The 17558-nt window shown below is 44.6% G+C and overlaps 1 long non-coding RNA gene across 3 annotated transcripts in view; it reads left to right on the top strand.

The window, feature by feature from the left end:
• LOC126471564 (uncharacterized) overlaps positions 1 to 17558 on the top strand; it is a 66357-nt gene that overhangs the window by 23298 nt on the left and 25501 nt on the right. For all 3 annotated transcript variants that reach the window (XR_007586339.1, XR_007586340.1, XR_007586338.1), the window contains exons 2-3: positions 3179 to 3443; positions 16774 to 16997. This is a non-coding gene — a long non-coding RNA (uncharacterized LOC126471564). The remainder of the gene's footprint in view (positions 1 to 3178; positions 3444 to 16773; positions 16998 to 17558) is intronic.

Raw genomic sequence — 17558 nt, 5'->3', positions numbered from 1 at the left:
GTTGGGTATAGTATGTTTGTTGTTAACAATTGCAGTTCAAAAACAATAGCAATGCTCATAAATATAATACTAGGAGAAATCACTTGCACAATAAATCACTCAGCCTTAGCTTGGCACAGAAAGGAGTGGCTCGGATATATAAGAAATTAAATTCAGACACACAATGAAGCCAAGTTCAGTGGCACCTCTTACGCCATAGAAGTATTTTTGATATTTATATAACGACTGTATATCCACATTGCCATTTTACTCATTGGGACAGTACGTTAAATTTGTAAAAGAGTGCATTCCGTGTGATACTGAAAACTCACTTATTCCATTTGATTAAGACGTGACACGTGTAAAATAAGTTCCAGTGGTTTGACATTATATATAAAGTTAATTACTTCTCCTCAAAAGTTTTGATTATTGTAAAACTGAGTTGATGCTGGTCATTTGAGTGTGGTTAGGACATTAAGATAATGTTGATTAAGCACCTTGAATTTTTCTCACGATCAAATTTTCAATACGTACATTAGCATCAGTGCTCATATAAAGTAATTTGTTATATAACTGACCAAAACCATTAAGTTGGACTCCCACCTTAATAAGAATTAAATTTTCGTACTGCTATATAACTTGTTTCTGAAAATTGGTTTCATCATTAAATACTTAAAAAAATTACCAGCCCAGCATTTTGTTAAGGGAAAGGTGTTAGTATATTTAACATCAATCAAATTTCAACCCTTCTTTACTTAACTGCATTTGTAACTTTTAACTATTATTGTCGGTAGGCAGCAACTTATGAGGAGGAGGAGGAAACCAATAATGGAGAAGATCGTGCCAATGTTGTTGTTGTTGTTGTTGTTGTTGTTGTTGTTGTTGTTGTTGTCTTCAGTCCTGAGACTGGTTTGATGCAGCTCTCCATGCTACTCTATCCTGTGCAAGCTTCATCATTTCCCAGTACCTACTGCAGCCTACATCCTTCATTATCTGCTTAGTGTATGCATCTCTTGGTCTCCCTCTGCGATTTTTACCCTCCATGCTGCCCTCCAGTACTAAATTGGTGATCCCTTGATGCCTCAGAACATGTCCTACCAACCTATCCCTTCTTCTAGTCAAGTTGTGGCACAAACTCCTCTTCTCCCCAATTCTATTCAATACCTCCTCATTAGTTATGTGATCTACCCATCTAATCTTCAGCATTCTTCAGTAGCACCACGTTTCGAAAGCTTCTATTCTCTTCTTGCCTAAACTATTTATCGTCCATGTTTCACTTCCATACATGGCTACACTCCATACAAATACTTTCAGAAATGACTTCCTGACACTTAAATCAATACTCGATGTTAACAAATTTCTGTTCTTCAGAAACGCTTTCCTTGCCATTGGCAGTCTACATTTTATATCCTCTCTACTTCGACCATCATCAGTTATTTTGCTCCCCAAATAACAAAACTCCTTTACTACTGTAAGTGTCCCATTTCCTAATCTAATTCCCTCAGCATCACCTGGTTTAATTCGACTACATTCCCTTATCTTCGTTTTGCTTATATCCTCCTTTCAAGACACTCCATTCCGTTCAACTGCTCTTCCAAGTCCTTTGCTGTCTCTGACAGAATTACAATGTCATCGACGAACCTCAAAGTTTTTATTTCTGCTCCATGGATTTTAATACCTACTCTGAATTTTTCTTTTGTTTCCTTTACTGCTTGCTCAATATAGAGATTGAATAACATCGGGGAGAGACTACAACCCTGTCTCACTCCCTTACCAACCACTGCTTCCCTTTCTTGCCCCACGACTCTAACTGCAATCTGATTTCTGTACAAATTGTAAATAGCCTTTCGCTCCCTGTATTTTACCCCGTCACCTTTAGAATTGGAAAGAAAGTATTCCAGTCAACATTGTTAAAAGCTTTCTCTGAGCCCACAAATGCTAGAAACGTAGGTTTGCCTTTCCTTAATCTTTCTTCTAAGATAAGTCGTAAGGTCAGTATTGCCTCAAGTGTTTCAACATTTCTACGGAATCCAAACTGACCTCCCTCGAGGTCGGCTTCTACAATTTTTTCCATTCGTCTGTAAAGAATTCGTGTTAGGATTTTGCATCTGTGACTTATTAAACTGATAGTTCGATAATTTTCACATCTGACAACACCTGCTTTCTTTGGGATTGGAATTATTATATTCTTCTTGAAGTCTGAGGGTATTTCGCCTGTCTTGTACATCTTGCTCACCAAATGGTAGAGTTTTGTCAGGACTGGCTCTCCCAAGGCTGTCAGTAGTTCTAATGGAACGTTGTCTACTCCCGGGCCTTGTTTCGACTTAGGTCTTTCAGTGCTCTGTCGAACTCTTCATGCAGTATCATATCTCCCATTTCATCTTCATCTACCTCCTCTTCAGTTTCCATAATATTGTCCTCAAGAACATGGCCCCTCTATAGACCCTCTGTATACTCCTTCCACCTTTCTACTTTCCCTTCTTTGCTTAGAACTTGGTTTCCATCTGAGCTCTTGATATTCATGCAAGTGGTTCTCTTTTCTCCAAAGGTCTCTTTAATTTTCCTGTAGGCAGTATCTATCTTACCCCTCGTGAGATAAGCCTCTACATCCTTACATTTGTCCTCTAGCCATCCCTGCTTAGCCATTTTGCACTTCCTGTTGATCTCATTTTTGAGACATTTGTATTCCTTTTTGCCTGCTTCACTTACTGCATTTTTGTATTTTCTCCTTTCATCAATTAAATTCAGTATCTCTTCTGTTACCCAAGGATTTCTACTAGCCCTCATCTTTTTACCTACTTGATCCTCTGCTGCCTTCACTATTTCATTCCTCAAAGCTACCCATTCTTCTTCTACTGTGTTTCTTTCCCCCATTCCTGTCAATTGTTCCCTTATGCTCTCCCTGAAACTCTGTACAACCTCTGGTTCTTTCAGTTTGTCCAGGTCCCATCTCCTTAAATTCCCGCCTTTTTGCAGTATCCTGCCAATATGTTTGAGTTTTATGCTTAATTTTAAAATGAAATAATTTTCATTTGCAGTGGGAATTTTGATAAAAGTTGCTTGTACATTATACTTATCTATTAATTTCTACATAGGGCAAAACATGATGTTCCTTGAAAACAATAATAAGTGTAAATTTCATTTTTGTGTGTTAATTGGAAGACAGATTGAAATAAATGAGTTAAATGTTGCCTTACAGACACCAGATTGTGATCAAAGCCGTCTCCGTATATCCTGCTGTTTGGATTTTTGATGGGGTGACCTAGAATTGATAGTGACTTACCTTACTGGGAATTCAGTGGTTGTGATGTTCATGATGTATTGGATTTTGGTGACAAGTGTGATGGAACTACTGAAAGAGCTGAATCTTCTCAGAATCGTCAAATAAGCAGCAGTGATGAATTTAATTTGTGAACTTGGCCAGGTCACATAACCAAATATAATGTTGTTGAGAAAATATTCAGGTAAGTGGAAATTAAATAGCACACAGATTTAAAATTTTGGTGGATTTTTACAGAATGGGCACAGAATCTCATCCTTAGATATGATCCAATTAAGAATTTAAAGGTGGCATACTTTATTTTTCAGCACCAAATAGTGGTTAGCGTCATTTCCGCCATCACCAGAGGAGGGAGTGATACTTCAGATATTTTATACACAGTATATAAATTTAATCTTGATTGACAGTTAAAAATGTGCAACACATGTACAAGTGGTCGGAAATGGTCTGAAAAGCTTGTACGGGTGTCGCAGGGTAGGTTTTGCTGAGAAGTAATTTTAAGAAGAAATTAGATAAATCATACTGTTTCCAAGTTAATTAACATTGAAGTTGATCAATCAGGCCGTAGTGCATGAAACTTCAAACAGCTCATCATATAAGATTGTCTGTTGCCCTTATTGCGTAGATGATGGCACACAAGTCTGCTGAGCCTTTGGCTCAGATTCAATCCTTCCTATTGTCACATGTTCAATTTTTGTATTGATCTTGGGTTGAATTTGCAGGTGCAGTGGCCTGGTTGGATAACTTCAGTGCTAATTATCTTGGAGATGGCACAGTGTAACATTTTTTTCTTATCAATTGTTTCGCAGTGCAAACTACCCTGAACCATGTTCAAAAGGTTTTCAGACTGTTTTTGATCACCATGTATATTCAGTAAGAACTTCCAATGAGCTGATAGGTATCCAGTAAAACAATCTGAAATAAAAGTGCCAAGTGGTGGTTAATTTCAGCTACAGTACTGATAGGCATGGACGTCCAAACCCCCAATGAGGCAGTGCACCATCTTGCTGAAACAAGACATCAGGGTGATACTGAAGCAGCTGAGGAACAGCATAGAGTTGCAACATGTCCAGATACACTGCAGATGTGATTGTAGCCTCAGCGAAGAAGAATGGCCCGATAATTCGATCGTGCAATAACGCGCACAAAACATTCACCTTTGGACTGCCTCTGGTGCACTCAATGACCTCGCCAGGGGGTTGTGAACCCCAAATGCGCACATTATGGCGATTCATGACTCCACTGACAAAAAAAGGTCACTTCGGCGGAAAAGGCAATTCGTCTGAGATAACCATCATCGTCCTCAATAAGTGATAGCGTTTCGACCACAGTCATATCGACGTGTACTGTCATTGGGCAACAGGGCCTGAATGATTTGCACTTTGTATGCATGAAACAATAAACGTTTGTGTAAAATGTCATGGAGGGAGCTTTTTGGCATCTGTAATTCACGTTAGGCCCTGCGCACAGATTTCTTCAGACTTCGCTGAAAAGACTGCCTTATGGCTTCCACCCTGTCTGCTGAGGTTCTTGGTCGACTAGACCTCAGAAGGTCAGCAACCAATCCTGTGTTCTTGAACTTCTCGTACCAGGCTATAATGCTCTTGACATCAGGTGGATTCCTTCCAAATGTTGTCTGGAAGTGTCTCTGCACTGTGGTTGGTGATCGTGTCTCATGGTACCACAGGACACACTGTGCCTTCTCCTGATTGGTTAACATGGCTTCATGGGCACTGCACCTCATCCACTACTTACATACTGCGAACCTAAAACAGAAAAAAACTTCAATAGTTGTAAACAATTTGACACAAGTTTCATATTTGTATCTTACTTCTAGCCTGAGTTATCAATTTATGTAATTTGGGAAAGTCTTTTCGGAGCTCCAAGCTGAGCTTCACCCAGTGTTCACGATTTGAAAGTGTATCTAGTCTAGTGGAAATGTCTTTTAGATGGTCTCTTCACCATTAGTTTCTGACCAACTGCTTTTCCAGCTGATGAAATTCTCTTGATAGCATTCCATAAAATCTGATGCTGCCTTAACTGGGCAAAATGTGTTACTTGTAATAAAAATGACTTCACAACTGAGACTCTTTTTATACAGCTTAAGATTGTTGTTACACTTTATGGTAAACATGCCAATAATAATAATAATAATAATAATAATAATAAACAATAAGCTTGTGTTGTACATAAATATTTAATATTGGATTTTTTAATTTGGGAATAGACGACGAGTTACTGAAAGACAGAAGTGCTTTGGCATAGACAGATACACAAACAAAAGGTACAAAGCTTTGGTTTGCTAGCTTTTGGAGTGAAATTTCTTTCTCAAGCTGTAAGAGAAACGTGTGTGGGCCTGTCTCCCTACATGGTGCTCATTCGACTCCCAATTCCTTATTGGCCAATGGTGAGTGTTGGGGTGGAGTGAAGGATGGGGAGAGAGCCAGAAGGCAGAACTTTCCATGAATTATTATTCCGCCTACTGGCTCCTTTCTGTCCAAACCTAGTGTTGTCCAGCCTTTGTCACTATCTCCTTTATGTAGCTGCACTCTATTGTCCATTGCTTTCTTTCTCTCATGTTTCTTCCTTCATAACACAAGCAGAAATACAAATAAAAATGTCCCCTCCCGCCTCTGTCCATCTCTCATGCTGCACCCCCACCTCACTCAGTACTCACAGTAGGCCAGGAAAGAGCTGGCAGTCAAATGAGCACAATGTTAGGGAGGAGGTGGGGGGGGGGGCGAGAGAGAGAGAGAGAGAGAGAGAGAGAGAGTGGGGGGGGGGGGTCGTACTTAAAGTACGTTTGTACAGTTCTGAACACAAAATGAAGTACTGTAATGACTAAGGCACTAGACTTAAGTCTGGGAGAAATGAGGCTCAGATTGGTCTTTTTCTGGAAGTGATTGAGATGAAGGCTAGGGTGGTTCCTCTGAGGAAAGAATGGTGCTATTTACTTTTCCAGCCTTGCTCAGATTATAATGAACATGTCACTGATGGAATGTTAAACTCTAATCCTATTGCTTCCTTTGATTTTAAATAGTTCCCTTCTGGAGGCTGCATAAAAAGAGGAATGCATTATTTCAGAAATGAATAAGAGTTTCAGTGTAATAGCTCTCATCAGAGCACAGAACTCCCCCCTGCGGGTCCGGGGTAAGAATAGGCCCGAGGTATTCCTGCCTGTCGTAAGAGGCTACTAAAAGGAGTTTCAACCGTTTCGGCCTTCCATGTGATAGTCCCCCTTGGGGTTTGACCTCCATTTTTCAAAATTCTACAGAAGTACGAGCCTTTTGGGGAAGGACGCCTTACGTGGTGTACCACTGGTCATCAGTGCACTAAGACCTTGGCACAGCACTGTACCGGCGTTGTAACCATACCCACTATTCCTCAAATTGGGCCTAAATGCCTGATGGGTTGTATAAGTTACGCCCGTAGTGCGTCCCCATCTGCACCTACGATCATGATGGACTTTCCATGGCACCAGAAATCCAGCACGGTAGCCAGCCCGTTGTGGTGGGGTCGTCATGTACCCTCTAGGTTGTAGCCCCCCGACAACACAGGGATCGTACTGCCGATACCTGAGCTGCACCCTCCCCACGTCGGCCAAGGAGTAGATGCCCATCTCCTTGGGGCATCAGGACTCCCGGCAACGGTCATCCTGCCAGGTGGCCCTTGCTGAGGCTGGGTGGTGCCCGTGGGGAGAGCCCCTGGTCGGAGTGGGTGGTATCGGGGCGGACGTTTCGCAGATGAAACATCAACACGTATCAGGTCGCTCTGCGGCCGAGTCTTTCAAACGGAAAGGTACTGTCTCTAGTTCTGGTTCTCCTGCCCTTTCCCCCTTGGCCACTCCCTGGGAGGAGGGACAGGCCCGCCGGCTTGGGGCGAGGTACTTCCCCCGTTATTTCGTCTGTTCTCGAACCGATGGGGGGATGTTCGCCACCTCCAAGCCCATGTTCTTTGTTCAGCACATTGAGGACATCTTCGGGGAAATCGAGGCTCTCAGTAAGATGCGTTCGGGGTCTGTTCTTATAAAGACCACCTCCGCCACACAGTCGGTGGCGCTCCAGGCGTGCGACCGCCTAGGGGACATTCCAGTGTCCATTGTCCCGCATCTGGCACTAAATAGGACGCAGGGGGTTATTTTTCATTGGGACCTCCTGCTGCAATCTGATGAGGAGCTCAGGGCCAACCTGGAGTGCCGAGGCGTGCATTTTGTCCGGCGAGTCCAGCGCGGCCCCAAAGACCGTCGCATCGACACCGGGGCCTTTATCCTCACCTTCGAGGGGGACGTTCTCCCGGAGAAGGTAAAGGTGATGTGCTACCGGTGCAATGTGCGACCTTACGTCCCGCTTCCTATGCGCTGTTTTCGGTGTTTGCACTTTGGGCACATGTCATCATGGTGTGAGGCTGAGCCCCTTTGTGGCGATTGTGGACGTCCTCTTCGTGAGGAACATACATGCACCCCACCACCTCGGTGCGTTAATTGTCCTGGCATCCACTCGCCTAGATCCTCAGACTGCCCCGCATATCAGAAGGAGAAGAAGATACAAGAACTCAAAACTTTGGATCGTCTCTCTTATTCTGAGGCCAGGAAGAAGTATGACTGCCTCCATCCCGTGCCGTTGACCACTTCGTTTGCCTCAGTTGTGTCCACTCCTTCCGCGGTATCCTCACCCCTATCCTGTCCCCCCTCCGCCTCTTCCCCCCATCCGGGGTCTCTGCCTCCGCCTCCCAAATCCCTCCCTTCCAAATCCTCCTCCCCCGTGGCCCCCGCCCCCTCTGCCCCAGGGGCCACCCTTCCTCCTCCTCCTCCTCCTCCTCCTCCTCCTCCTCCTCCTCCTCCTCCTCCTCCCCCCCCCCCCCTGCCGCCTGAGAAGCGATCCTCTTCTCAGGCGTCCATCGGGGAAACGTTCCGGACCCCAGCTTCTGAGGTCCGGCGTTCCAAAACGGCCTCCGCGCGTGAGGACCTTCTTCGGGTCCAGCCCACCATCCCTGTGCCTCCTCGGACTTCCAAGAAGGCCTCCAAGAAAAAGTCTCTATCCCCCTCTCCACCCCGGCGCGTTTCGTCTGGCGCTCCATCCGTGAGTCGCTGCTCCCGGCCGTCCTCAGTTTCGCTGGGACGCTCTGCTGCCAGGCGCTCAGCTGGCCTCTCGTCAGCAAATGATGCTGCCCCTCCTATACCACCAGGGACAGCGGCCGCAGCTGGCGACGACTCGATGGAACAGGATCCGCCTCCCGCCAGTTGTAGTGTTGTTCCCTCGAAACCTGGCCCTCCGCGGCCGTCGAGGTGACCAGCTCTTCCCCCGTCTCGTTCCCCCTCTTTTTTGACTAGCGATGGCCTTGTTACATTGGAACATAAGAGGTCTTCGATCTAATCGGGAGGAATTACAACTGCTCCTCTGCCTGCACTGTCCGCTTGTCCTTGGTCTCCAGGAAACCAAGTTGCGCCCGACTGACCGTATTGCCTTTACCCACTATACCTCGGAGTGGTATGACCTCACCCCTGTGGACGGTATCCCAGCTCATGGTGGGGTCATGTTGCTCGTTCGGGACGATGTCTATTACCATCCCATCCCATTGACCACCCCACTCCAAGCAATAGCTGTCCGTATTACTCTTTCTGCTTTTACTTTTTCAGTTTGTACCATCTACACTCCATCGTCATCCACTGTTAGTTGGGCTGACATGATGCACCTGATTGTTCAGCTTCCCCCGCCATTTTTATTGTTTGGCGACTTAAATGCCCATCATCCCCTTTGGGGCTCTCCTGCATCCTGTCAAAGAGGCTGACTCTTGGCGGATGTCTTCAACCATCTCAATCTTGTCTGCCTCAATACTGGAGCCCCGACTTTCCTCTCGGACTCTACTCATAGCTACTCTCACTTGGACCTCTCGATCTGTTCTACCACTCTTGCCCGTTGGTTCGAGTGGTATGTCCTTTCTGACACCTATTCGAGCGACCACTTCCCCTGTGTCGTTCGTCTCCTGCACCACACCCCATCCCCACGTCCTTAGAGCTGGAACACACCGAAAGCTGACTGGGGACTTTACTCCTCCCTGGCGACCTTTCCGGACCACGATTTTCTCAGTTGTGATAGTCAGGTTGAATACCTCACGGCTGTTATCATCAATGCTGCTGAACGTTCCATTCCTCGTACTACTTCTTCTTCACGTCGCGTTTCCATCCCCTGGTGGATCGAGGCTTGTAGAGACCCTATCCGTACTCGATGACGTGCTTTACGCACATTTCGCCGCCATCCTACGTTGGCGAATTGTATTGGATACAAACGACTCCGAGCGCAATGCCGTAGAGTCATCAAAGACAGCAAAAAAGCTTGTTGGGCGTCTTTCACCAGCTCCTTTAACAGTTTTACTCCCTCTTCTGTCGTATGGGGTGGCCTGCGCCGGCTGTCGGGCATTAAGGCCCACTCCTCGGTACCTGGCCTGACCTCAGGTAATGAGGTCCTCGTTGATCCTGTGGCTGTCTCCAATGCCTTCGGCCAGTTTTTCGCGGCTGTTTCCAGCTCCGCCCATTACCACCCTGCCTTCCTTCCCAGGAAAGAGGCAGAAGAGGCTCGGCGACCTTCCTTCCACTCGCTGAATCTGGAAACTTATAATGCCCCCTTTACTATGCGGGAACTCGAACGTGCGCTTGCACTGTCCCGGTCCTCTGCTCCGGGGCCAGATGCCATTCACGTTCAGATGCTGGCACACCTTTCTCCGGCGGGCAAAAGCTTCCTTCTTCGTACCTACAATCGCGTCTGGACCGAAGGTCAGGTCCCCATGCGTTGGCGTGACGCCGTCGTTGTTCCTATACCCAAACCCGGGAAGGATAGACACCTTCCTTCTAGTTACTGCCCCATTTCTCTTACAAGCTGTGTCTGTAAGGTGATGGAGCGCATGGTTAATGCTCGGTTAGTCTAGATTCTTGAATCTCGACGGCTACTTACCAATGTCCAATGCGGCTTTCGTCGCCGCCGCTCCGCTGTTGACCACCTTGTGACCTTGTCGACATTCATCATGAACAACTTTTTGCGAAGGCGCCAAACGGTAGCCGTGTTCTTTGATTCGGAGAAGGCTTATGATACCTGTTGGAGAGGAGGTATCCTCCGCACTATGCACAGGTGGGGCCTACGCGGTCGCCTGCCCCTTTTTATTGATTCCTTTTTAACGGATCGAAAGTTTAGGGTACGTGTGGGTTCCGTATTGTCCGACGTCTTCCTCCGGGAGAACGGAGTGCCTCAGGGCTCCGTCTTGAGCGTAGCCCTTTTTGCCATCGTGACCAATCCAATTATGGATTGCATTCCACCTAATATCCCAGGCTCGCTCTTTGTCGATGACTTCGCAATCTACTGCAGTGCCCAGAGAACATACCTCCTGGAGCGCTGCCTTCAGCGTTGTCTAGACAGCCTATACTCATGGAGCGTGGCAAATGGCTTCCGGTTCTCTGAAGAGAAGACGGTTTGTATCAACTTTTGGCGATATAAAGCATTCCTTCCGCCATCCTTACATCTCGGTCCAGTTGTTCTCCCATTCGTGGAAACAACTAAGTTTCTAGGGCTCACGTTGGACAGGAAACTGTGTTGGTCTCCGCATGTCTCTTATTTGGCGGCCCGTTGTACACGTTCCCTTAATGTCCTCAGAGTTCTTAGTGGTTCATCTTGGGGAGCCGGATCGCACTGTCCTGCTTCACTTGTATCGGTCCATAGTCCGACCGAAGCTGGATTATGGGAGCTTTGTCTACTCGTCTGCTCGGCCATCCCTCTTACGCCGTCTCAACTCCATCCACCATCGGGGGTTCCGTCTTGCGACCGGAGCCTTCTACACTAGTCCTGTCGAGGGTCTTTATGCTGAAGCTGCCGAATTACCATTGACCTACCGGCACAACGTACTGCTGTGTTGGTATGCCTGCTGGCTGTTGTCTATGCCCGACCACCCCTCTTACCAGTCCTTCTTCGCCGATTCTCTCGACCGTCAGTACGGGTTGTATGTGTCTGCCCTGCTGCCCCTGGAGTCCGCTTCCGTCGCCTGCTTCGACAATTGGATTTTGCCCTCCCTACCACCTTCAGAGAGGGTGAGAGCCCGACACCACCTTGGCTCCAGGCTCCGGTTCATATTTATCTCGACCTCAGCTCACTCCCGAAGGAGGGTACTCCGGCTGCAGTGTATTGCTCACGGTTTGTCGAACTTCGTGCTCGACTTGCCGGTCACACCTTTATTTGCACTGATGGCTCCAAAACTGACGATGGTGTCGGCTGTGCCTTTGTCGTCGGGGCCACCACCTTTAAATACCGGCTCCTTGACCAATTTTCCAGCTTTATGGCCGAGCTTTTTGCTCTCCGTCAGGCCGTTCAGTATGCCCGCCGCCACCGCCATTCATCGTATGTACTCTGCTCTGACTCACTCAGTGCTCTTCAGAACCTTGGAGCTCCCTATCCGGTCCATCCCTTGGTTCAACGGATACAGCAGTCCCTCCATTCTTTCGCTGATAATGGTTCTCCTGTCAGCTTTCTGTGGGTTCCCGGACATGTAGGAGTGCCTGGGAATGAGGCTGCGGATGCTGCAGCCAAGGCTGCAGTCCTCCTGCCTCGGCCAGCCTCCCATTGTGTCCCGTCATCTGACGTTTGTGGGGATGTTTGTAAGAGGCTTGTGTCGTTGTGGTGGGATGCTTGGTCATCCCTCCAAGGAAACAATCTCCGGGCAGTAAAACCGCTCCCAACTGCTTGGACAACCTCCTCCCGACCATCTCGGCGAGAGGAGGTCCTTCTGACCAGGTTGCGGATTGGGCATTGCCGGTTTAGCCACCGCTACCTGCTCTCCGGTGACCCAGCCACGCAGTGCCCTTGTGGTCAGGCATTAACAGTGCGCCATGTTTTATTGTCGTGTCCCCGCTTTAGTCAATCTCGTGTTGTCCTGTCCCTGCCATCTACTTTGCCGGATATTTTAGCTGATGACGCTCGAGCAGCTGCTCGTGTTCTGCGTTTTATAACTTTGACTGGCTTGTCCAAAGACATCTAACCTTTTTACTTATTTTATCTGCATCTTTGTCAGGTCTTTCTGGTGTCCCCCCCTCCCCTTGAGTTTTACTAGATTCCATGTGCTCTAACAACAGTGACTGGGTGCTAATGACCTCAGTAGTTGAGCGCCCTTAAACCCCACAAAAAGAGAGAGAGAGAGAGAGAGAGAGAGAGAGAGAGCACAGAACAATTCTTATCCACAGTGGGCTGTTATCAGTGACATAGTTCTGAAGGTACTTCGGGTTTCACTGCACTGATTCTAAACCCTGTTAATCAAATGGGATGTTTGTCTACTGCTGTGACTTGGTAACATGCTCTGCACTAATTACTATTTAAAGTTTATCTTTGTAACAATTTTTGTCTTATGTGTAAAACTGGATGGAGGAACTGATGTGATCTTATTCCTTGAATTAATTTTAGTACCTTTGTTGTCAGTGACTGTCGTGACTGGTGCCTGTTTATAAAAAGTGCTATATTCTCCTTAGGTTTTCATCATTCCTTAGGTAAAATTCAGGTTTTACAAACTGAAATGTTAATGCAAACTAAATATTTTTATTTTTGTTTGCCAAAAGCTGTGACACCACTGATCTCAATGATGCAAACAGCTCTTAGTTTTATTGTTCTTCATTAAAGTGATTGCAGTTGTGAGTTGTTAATTTTCCCATTCCTTTCATTTTTGACTTGAAATAATATTCAGGTGGAAGTATCTCATCAAACCATCATCTTACAGATGTTACACTGTAAGCCCAACTGTTAAATATCAGTAATAAAATTTGCTGTAGTTGACATTATCCTGTCAGTTCTGGCCACTGAGATGGCATTTTACTTCTGCCTTAGTTCAAAAATGTGCTTTGCTGTAATTAATAGAAAGGTTTCATGAAGTTCCAGAGCATTTCTTCCCACTTTGTCCCATGTCAGTAAATCACATGATCATATTGTCCTTGTCAGTACCATAATCAAAGTCACTGACTTTCCTTTTTAATGTATACTACTCTCTTTGTAGGTTTGAACAAAGTCCCATTTCTGTTTACATGCAACTGCATTGCCTTAATTTTCTCACCTACATCTACATCTGGATCCATGTGGATACTCTGCAAATAACACGTAAGTGCCTGGCAAAGCGTTCATCGAACCACATTCACAATAATAGTCTATTATTCCACTCTCAAACAGTGCACAGAAAAAATGAACACCTGTATCTCTTTGTGTGAGCTCTGATTTCCCTTATTTTATGATGATTGTTTCTCCCTATGTAAGTCAGTGTCAACAAAATATTTTCGCGTTATGACGAGAAAGCTGGCGATTCAAATTTTGTGAGCAGGTTCTGCCCCAATGAAAAACACCTTTGTTTTAATGGTGTTCATCCCAAATCCAGTATCATGTCCATGACACTGTCTCCCCCCCCTTTGTCAATAATACAATGTGTGCTGCTGCTCTTTGAACTTTCTTGATGTATTCCTTTAAATCTATCTGGTAAGGGTCCCACACTGCACACCAGTATTCCCTAACAGGATGGATAAGCATAGTGTTGGCAGTCTCTTTAGTAGCAGTTGCATCTTCTAAGTATTCTTCCAATAAATCACGGTTCTTGATTTGCCTTCCCACAACATTTTCGGTGTTCATTACAGTTGAAGTTGTTCATAATTGTAATTCTTGGGTATTTAGTAGAAGTTACGACATTTAGATTACTGATTTATCATGTAACCGAAGTTTAATGGATTCCTTTTAGCACTCATGTGTACGAACTCTCACTTTTTGTTATTTAGGATCAATTGCCAGTTTTTTGCACCATACAGATATCTTTCCTAAATTGTTCTGCTATTTTTCATCTCCTGAGGACTTTACTAGATGACAAATGACAGCATCATCTGCAAACAACCCAAGACAGCTTATCAAATTTTCTCCTAAATTGTTTAACGAAGAGCAGAGGGCATGTAACACTACCTTGAGGAATACCAGAAATCACTTCTGTTTGATTTTCTTTAGGTAATACAACCTGTGACCCCTCTGACACGAATGACAAGTCCAGTCACATAACTGAGACGATATTTCATAAGCACACAGTTTTATTAAAAGTTGTTCGTGTAATAGTATCAGAAGCCTTTCGGAAATAAAGAAGAGTGTGTGTGTGTGTGTGTGTGTGTGTGTGTGTGTGTGTGTGTGTGTGTGTCTGTCTGTGTCCTGTTGCATATCAGCACTAATGATATGACTGTAATATAGTGGATTACTCCTGCTACCTTTCTTGAATAATGGTGTGATCAGTTCAGCTTTCCAGTCTGCCGTCAAGCAAGCAGTTGTATATGATTAAGTATGGAGCTATTTCTTAAACATGCTCTGAAAGGAACCTAATTGGTACAGTCTGGAGCAGAAAACTTGCTTTTATTGAGTGATTTAAGTTGCTTCACTACTCTGAGCATATCTACTTCTAAGTTCCTTATGTTGGCAGCTGTTCTTGATTTGAATTCTGGAATATTTTCTTAGTCTTCTGTGTTGAAGGCATTTTGAAAGGCTGTGTTTCATAACTCTGCTTTCGCAGCACTGTCATTGATAATATTTCCATAGCTATCGTGCAGAGAAGGCATCGACTTTGTCTTGCCGTTAGCATACTTTACATTCTATCAGACTCTTTGGATTTTCTACCAAATTTAGAGATAAAGTTTCATTGTGAAACTATTATAAGCATCTCGCATTGATGTCTGTGCTAACCTTGCAGCTTCTGTAAAAGATTGCCAGTCTTGGAGATTTTGCATTAATTTAAACTTGGCTTTTTCCGATTTTTGTCACTGTGAGTGTATAAATATTTATCGCGATTTTAGATTGGTTTCATTTCTATGCTGATAAAAATATCTTTGTCCATTTTCATATTTCTGGTCGTAACTTTGATATTCTTTTTGAACTACGACTTCAGTCTTAAGTGATTGACCTGTACCCTCGATGTGGCATGTCACAAGTGCTGAACAGCTATTCATACAGCATAATTTTGGTATATGAAACTCTGACACTGTGGCTAATATTCCATATGCTGGTCTTGTCTAGCTGTTTTCTTCCATCTTTGTGGATGCACAAGAAATTCTTCAATTTCACAACTTCAAAGCAACTCTTGTTGAACATTTGAGCCCTTTTGGCTAATTAGCTCTATGGGTGCAGTATGGTTGGCATATTTCCCCACTGGCATTCTGCCATTAAGTTTGTTGTGCAACTTCGCTACTACTCTATGTTCAGTTCTTGTAACCTGGTGAAACAACTTTGAAGTTTATTCAGAAACTCGGATGATACGGAAAATTACATTGGTCAGACCAAAACCAGCCCAAACTCCAGCAAGGCATTCATTGTGCATTTAAAACTGTGTGATTGTATTGAAAACACAAGGTGCAACTGCTGGTGTGGGGCTAAACATATGGAATTAGATGAATTTGTGGCAGGCCAGTCAGTGAACTGATGACTAACAGAAGACAACAGCCTGGCCCACTAAAGCCACAAGTGCATAATTTTCTGGTTTCCATAATGTTCGGAATGTCTTCAAAAGTTCTGTAAAATGATTTGTGTGATTTTCATGTTTTGCATTGCAATTAAATCATACGCAAATTACAGTCTGGACTGAAAAACTACTCGGGCAGTCTGCCTCTATTGGCTTGTAATTGATATAGTAGAAGTTTTGTTAAAGGATATGGCCAACTTCCTCATCACGGTAAAAGTGATACATGAGGTAATTCACTGCTCATAACATTAATGGATCAGAAGTTACTCTGAAATTCTATCCTTCTTTTCTTCAGTACTCCACTTATTCCAAATCATCTTCTTCTTCTTCTTTCTCTAGTGCCTTTGTCCTGCATGTTGCGCATGGTCGGCATGGTTAAGGTCTGAATTGGAATGGTTAATTTTAAGTAGTGGCCTGATTCCCTTCATGTTGCCACCCTCGAAGCCGCCCCCCCCCCCCTCTCAGGGACAGAACTAGTATACCCCAGCTGTCTGCGTCTAGTGTAAGCCATGTAATAGTGCAAATGTGTTCAGATGTCTGCAAGTCTTGTAACTGAGGCAGGACATGGGGACCAGCCTGGTATTCATGTAGTAGGATGTGGAAAATCGCCTAAAAACCACATCCAGGCTGGTCGGCACACTGGCCATTGTCTTTAGTCCACCCGGCCGATTCGAGCCGGGGCTGGCGCACCTCCAGAGTCCAGGAAGCAGCGTATTAGTGCTCTCTGCTAGCCTGGCAGGTACTCCACTTATTCCAAATGTGACATAATATTCTATTTTATAGGACATTGTTGGTAAAACCATAAAAATTAATTACCTTGTTTTTATTGATCATTTTGTATGCTGCTGCAATAACATGTAACTGTAACCTACAGTTGTTTACAGGTTACTGAAGAGGCTCAGAAGTTTTTAGATTTGGGGTAAGTGGGTGGAGATACTTTGGATAGGTGGTAGACATTTTATGATATTTTAAATGGGCACCACTTCTATAAGGTGAAATAAAATGATCATACTGCTTTATAGGCCAGGAGACGCTGTCTGGGGACGTTCATCCACCTGACACAAGTTTGTTCGATGCCACTCCAATGACTTGTGCATCTCTGGGATGAGGATTAGATGAAATTGTTAGAACAGCACAAACATCTCGTCCCTGAGTGAAGAAAATCTGTCAACTGGCCAGGAATCGAGCCCGGAACTTCATCATGTAGAGGCAGCAATGCTAACAACTAGCTGTGGAAAACTGTAAGGTATTTATTTTCGCAGATCGCTTAAGACAGGGAACTATCTTCATCACACTAGTTTCACTTGAATGTGTCTTCAATGTTGGCTTAACCACCAGTCTCGCCACCCAGGTGTAACTAAAAACTTAAGATAGAACCTCAATTTGCTATTATGCAAGTTCGCCAATCATAATTTTATAGTAGGAGAATACTTAATTCTCCCAACAATGAGTAAATTGAGAATTACATTTTTGTAAGTGGTGGGCATGACAGGGCATCATGCAAAACATTACTAAATGTATTTCTGGGAACTACCTAGACCAGAGTTTTTGGAAGCCCACTCATGATAGAAATATATTGTGCCTAATAGCAATAAACAAACCTGACCTCATCTCTTTGACGACGTCCACATAGGAACTGGTATTGGACATGGGGCAACTAAAGCAAGTAGGATATATATTTTCAGCGAAATAGATAGAGGCAGTTGTCATATCTCAGTAAGGAACTCCAAACATTTACCTGTGGAAAGGATTGTGTAGAACTACTGTGACTAAAGTTGAGAAGAACGGTTACCATGTGCTTAACAGA

Source organism: Schistocerca serialis, chromosome 3 (assembly GCF_023864345.2).
Source record: "Schistocerca serialis cubense isolate TAMUIC-IGC-003099 chromosome 3, iqSchSeri2.2, whole genome shotgun sequence".
Taxonomy (NCBI): domain Eukaryota; kingdom Metazoa; phylum Arthropoda; class Insecta; order Orthoptera; family Acrididae; genus Schistocerca; species Schistocerca serialis.
This window is presented reverse-complemented; position numbering and strand designations above follow the sequence as displayed.